The following is a 6389-nucleotide window of genomic DNA, read 5'->3' on the forward strand; positions in this document are numbered from 1 at the left end:
CACCTGTGAAGCCATCTGATCCTGGATATGTGTTTGTTGGGAGTGTTTTGATTACTGATTCAGTTTCTTCACTATTAATTCATCTGTTTAGATTTTTTGTTTATTCCTGATTCAATCTTGAAAACTTTTATATTTCTAGGAATTGGTCTATTTCTTTTTTAAAAATGATTATATTTATTTGACAGAGATCACAAGTAGGCAGAGAGGCAGGTAGAGAGAGAGGGGGAAACAGGCTCCCCACTGAGCAGAGAGCCCAATGCGGGGTTCGATCCTAGGACCCTGAGACCATAATCTGAGCCAAAGGCAGAGACTTAACCCACTGAGCCACCCAGGCACCCTGAACTGGTCCATTTCTTATAGGTTGTCCAGTTTGTTGGCAGTAGGTGTCCTATGATCTTCTGTATTTCTGAGATGTGTCTTGTAACTACTCTTATTAATTTCTGAGTGTCTTTATTTGGACCCCCACCCTTTTTTTCCTGACAATTCTGGTTAAGGTTTTATCAATTATCTATATTTTGTCAAAGAAGAAACATTTAGTTTCATTTATTTTTTCTATTATTTTTATACTCTCATTTCTAATTATTTCCACTCTCATCTTTATTATTTTTTCCTTCCAATATATTTGGGTTTGATATTTGTTTATATTTGTTTTTTTTTTCTTTTTCTACTTCTTTTAGGTATAGAATAAATTGTTTATTTGAGATATTTCTTGTTTATGGAGGCAGGCTTTTATCTCTATAAACTTCCCTCTTTAAAATGATTTTGCTGTATCCCATAGATTTTGAAATATTGGGACATCCTTTTCATTGTTCTCCAGGGATTTTAGATTTTCTCATTGATATCTTCATTGATCCATTCATTGTTTAGTAGCATACAGTTTAGCCCCCGCATGCTTTTTTTTTTTTAATGGAGATTTTTATTTATTTATTTATTTGACAGAGATGACAAGTAGGCAGAGAGGCAGGCAGAGGGGCTGGGGGTGGTGGGGGAAGCAGGCTCCCTGCTGAGCAGAGACCCCGATGTGGGGCTCAATCCCAGAATCCTGAGATCATGACCTGAGCCGAAAGCAAAGGCTTTAACCCACCGAGCCACCCAGGCACCCCCCACATATTTGCTTTTTAGTGAGTTTTTTTTCTTGTAATTGATTTCTAGGTGGATGCCTATACAATTGTGGTTAGAAAAGAAAATCATGATATGATTTTAATCTTTTTAAATTTAATAAGACTTGTTCTGTGACCTTCCATGTAATTTATTCTGGAAAATATTCCATATGCAATTAAAAAGGAATGTGTATTTTTCTGTTTTTAGGTGCAAATTTCCATACCTATTAAATTCACCTGGTCCAACATACCACTGTTTCTTTGTTGATAATCTGTCTTGATGGAAGTGAAAAAGAAAAGGCCATAAACAGAAGTAAGAATATAAATGGAATAAGTGCTCCAATAAAAGGAATAAATGGTGACTGAATGGATAAAGAAGGAAAAAAAAATACAACAAGACCCATCTATATGCTGGTTAAGACTCACTTCATCCCAGAGACATACAGTCTGGCAGTGAAAAGATGAAATATGATATTCCATGTACATGAAAATAAAAAGAAAGCTATGGTAGCAATTTTTACATCAGCAAAAATAGACTTTAAAACAGAGACTGTAACAAGAAACAGAAAAGAACATCCATAATGATGAAAGGATCAATCCAACAAAAGGATACCACAAATATCCTATATATAAAAATTTCTATGCACTCAACAGAGGGACTTAAACGTATAAAAGAAATATTAAGAGGGAAAAGGGATAATTTGACAGGAATACAATAATAGTAGGGAACTTTAACACCTTACTTCCATCAGTGGATGTAAGGCATACGGTGCCCAAGGGCAACCTCCAGAAGAGTTGCTCTGGAGGGTCTCTAATCCTAGTGAAGCCATCTACTGAGAATGGCATGATGGGAACAGTTTAGAAGGTACTGATCCCCTGGGTTTAGTAGTGCAGAAGCCACTTTGCAGGTAAGCCAGACCAGTCAAGACTGTCTAGCAAGTGTGGAGGTGTGGGAGTCACTTTGGCAGTGGCGGTGAGGCAGATTTTTTTTTTTTGAAGTTTCTAAAGATAATCCATTTTTGATAAATTAGAACACAATGGAAACTGTGTATCTATAATATACATATAAAAAGGTCCAGTTTGAAACTGAGCAGGACTAGTGCACAGGGCACATGTGATCGCGGGAGCCCTGATACCGGAGTGCTGGCCGGCTGTCTTCCGAGGTCTTTGCTTCTGCTGTCCCCAGCGGAAGCGCCAGGGGCGGCCTCAGCTCTGCGGGCCCTCCGGTGCCGGCGCATGTGTCGGTATTTGTCCACATAGGCCTTGACCAGGTTGCCCACCTTCACGAGATCTCCCCTCTCTTGCTGTGGCATATCTTCTGCACAGCCTTGCGCAGGATGTCCTTGTACTCCTCCTTGGTCACCTCCCGCTTCTGGTAGAAGGGCTTGATGGACAGCTTCACCTCCTCGACCGCCCGCTCCTGCACCTGCAACTTCTTCACGTACTCCTCATTCTTGGCCTTCTCCGCAGCAGGCCTGGGAGCCGCCGCCCTCTCCTCGGAGTTGCTGGCACCGGTACTGTAGGCGGCCGGTTCGGAGGCTGCGGGCAGGGCAGGGGGCCCCGGGGCTGGGCTCTGCGTGACCCTGCAGCTCGCCAGGGGAAGGCTCCCATGCAGGATGGCCAGCTTCTGCGTACGGCGGGAGACTCACAGGCAGAGCTGGGGCGGGAAGCAGGTTTGGGGTATACAACTGAGAGGGCTCCGCCTCGGGGAAGCCGGACTCTGGAAGCACGTAACCGGCGGGAGGGGGCTCAGAGAAGGGTGCCTGCTGGAACCCCACCGAGGGGCCCATGTCTTCTGTTTCCCAGACCCCTTCCCGGGGCTTCTGGGGCCGGCAGTCTTGGTCCAAGGCTTTCGTCTAGGCATGGTGAGGCAGATTATTTTTTGTGGTGTCACTAGTCCCAATTTAGGCTGCCCTCGGAGTGTGGCATGTTAGGAGTCCCATTGAAGGGTATCTGCCACGGCAATGCACACTGGGCATGTGGGTCTGCTGCAGGAAAGCCTGGATGGAGTAAACAGTGCTAGAAAGGTAGATGGAGACTGTCAGACCTGGAATGCAAAGCATCAGAGCAGCTAGGCAAAAGGTGGGTAAGAATAATGGTGCCTGCCAGGTTTTCCAGTTCCAGAGAAAGTTCCTATAGACCCTGTCACTCTGGGATACACCCAAATATTAGTCAATTAATCTTCCCATATGGGCCAAGCACTTTTCAAACTGCTGCCTCTGTGCTAGGTCTCAGTGATAGTGAGTGAATTAGTTCATCATGGGCCTAATAAGGGCAGAGTCTTCCTTTCCCATAACCTTTGAGTTCTCCCAGGGTTAAATCCCATTGATTTTAGATGGTCCTGGGGGTAAACCCAGATAAATTTCAAAGCCATATATGATGGGGGGGCTCATCATTCCCGTGCAGATTGTCAGGGTAAGGAGATGCCCAATGTTGAGCTTGATCCCCTCACTTTTCCCAGAAGACCGTAGTGCCTGTGAATTCTCTGTTAGTTGTGGGTCACCACACTGGAATTTTGGGTCACATTAGGCCATGTCTTGTCCTTTTTACCTTTCTTGATGTGACTTTTTCTTCATATCTTTCATTGGATAGAGCTGTTCTTCTAGTCTTTAGGTCATTCTCCATATTAGTATAAATCAGCTATGTGCCTAGAAGGAGGTCAGCTCAGGGTCCTCCTACTCTACCATCTTAGTACTGACCTCAGAATTCTCTACGGTTTTCACCTCTTACCAAAGAAAGAGAGAAAGTTTATGTATCATTCCTAAGGATATTCTCTTTCACCATAATCTCTAGGACACTGAGTTGGGCACAGAATCTTTAACTTTCTAAAAATCTAGAAATAATGTCTTTAAGAAATAGAAAATTCCTAGAAACTGAAAATTACCAAAGTGGAGTACAACAAAAAGCAACCTGGGCAAACCTACCAAGTATTAAAGAAATTGAGTTCATGATATAAATCTTCGTACAGAAACATTTTATTCAGAAGCTCAGATGGCATCAGAGTGAATAACACTTAAAAAATATTGGGTCGCCTGGGTGGATCAGTGGGTTACGGCCTCTGCCTTCAGCTCAGGTCATGATTCCAGGGTTCTGGGATAGAGCCCCGCATCGGGATCTCTGCTCAGCGGGGAGCCTGCTTCCTCCTCTCTCTCTGCCTGCCTCTCTGCCTACTTGTGATCTCTGTCTGTCAAATAAATAAATAAAATCTTTTAAAAAAATACCACTTAAAAATATTGATCACATTCTCCAATAATAATGTTATAGTTATTGTATGTATTACATCATGCATACATTGTAAACCCTGGAAGGGATATTGTTGAGAACTTTGCTTTGAATAGCCTTGCATACTTTAAGGAATATAACAGATAGTCTTTCATATTTACCCCGATATTTATAACTTTTCATTTCCTTCTCACCTTCACAAATACCCAGTTTTCCATCTGTTACTACCACACTGAAGCCTGGAGAATTCCATTCTTTTTGCTCTTTTTATTACACTGCACATCAATGGTGATGATAGCTCCAAGTCGTTGAACATGGCCTCATGTACCTTCATTCTGGAAAACTATCAATGACATCAAGTTCTGGGTCTGTAGTTTCTCCTCCTCAAGGTGAATGATCTATTATCTTGTAAATTTTACTACTTATAATGACTTTCTTGGCATATGAAGTGTTGTAATTTTCTCATTGCTCTCAAGATTCTCTTTTTGCCTCTTTCAGAAGCATGACTACAATGTACGCACTTGTGACTTAGTATATATTTATGTTATTGAGATTTGGGTGGAATTCTTGAATTTAACTTCCTTTTTAACAAGCTTGAAATAGTTTCCAACATTATTTGTTCAAATAATTTTCTGCCAAACATTTCCCTCTCCTTGTAAGATCTTAATTATACATGTGTCACAACTTTTGATGTTATCACATTTATCTCTTGTAAAAATTATTTTTATTCCCCTCTCAGATTGCATTATTGTTCTTATCAAATCCAGACCATTTGGGGGTATACAGGCTAAACTGTTATATGTCCCTTAGGGGGAACAATGGTTGAAATTAAGGGATGAGCCTCATAAAACATAGGGCAGAGCAACTTTTTAGTGCTAATCTCTGATGTCCTCCCCAACTTTATATTCAATTACCAGGAAACAAAATTTGCAGATTCCCAAATTTGCTACATGAGGTTAGACAGATAAAACTCAGACCTTTCTGCAACCTACTTGGACTGGCTACCTGCAGAGAGCATACTTTCAGATCTGCTCCAACAACAGTGCATTTTAAAAGGGCACCATCTTCCTCTGAATTTATACTGAAATGAGTACCTTTTAACTCTGTAATCCAAAATAACAAGTCTATTATGTTCAATACATAATGTATAGTCTCAGAAAGATAAACACAGAGAAAAAATATGCTATTGTGATCTTTATATCCCTGATTTCTGCATGGCTCTTTCTATTCTGAATTCACTCTTGATTAACTACCTCCTAATATTGTTCCATATTTTTATATCTCCAGTGTTTTTTGTGGGTCCCTTAACCCAAGCTTACTCTACCAAATAATTCCAATGATCTCTTATGGGTACATGTAAGAATTTGACACTTTTTAAAATGAACATGTTTAGATATGTAAAATACTTTGGGAGAAAATTGGGAGTGTTCCACATGAAAATGTATTAAGCACCTTCTCTTTTACTTTTCACCATTCTCAGTGGTAAGAGATGCATTATGTGTGGATGGGATTCTCCAACATTGGAAAGAAGAGGCATTTCAGTATCTTCTTCCCCTAGGCCCATGGTGGTTCCCCAAATCTTGGAACCAAACAGGTTATCTTGTCAAACCTTGACAATCCCTTTTACATTTCTTCAATTCCAAAACAGACAACATTTACATATGTCCATATAACACACGGGGTGAGAAGACTAGGGTTCTTTACCAATAAAAGAAAGAACAGGGATTATGACTTGATTTCAAAAAAGGAAATATATCTGCAGAAAAAAAAATTACTTTAGTGTCCATAAATGAGGTGTATTAAATTTCTCAAAAAACTTAAAATGCAAACATCTTTGATGATTGAAGAGTTTAAGTCAGATGACTGGCTATTTCATTGGGTAAAAGGAAGAAAATAATTACAGAACATGGATTTTCTTGGAAAACAGCTTTTATTGAATATTTGGAAAAGTAAAATATCAAGAGATCATATTTAGCAAGAAATTCTGGTGGTTAAAATTTATTTTAAGGAACTTTGGGCCTTATAGTATTGATTCCTCAGATCAGCCCTATGAGGTGGCTACAATTA

At 40.4% G+C, this 6389-nt stretch overlaps 1 pseudogene; it reads right to left on the reverse strand.

Annotated features, from left to right (window-relative positions):
- Positions 1–1982: 1982 nt before the first annotated feature.
- LOC122890899 lies at positions 1983–3725 on the reverse strand (annotated as a pseudogene).
- Positions 3726–6389: the final 2664 nt, after the last annotated feature.

Source organism: Neovison vison, chromosome 12 (assembly GCF_020171115.1).
Source record: "Neovison vison isolate M4711 chromosome 12, ASM_NN_V1, whole genome shotgun sequence".
Taxonomy (NCBI): Eukaryota; Metazoa; Chordata; class Mammalia; order Carnivora; family Mustelidae; genus Neogale; species Neogale vison.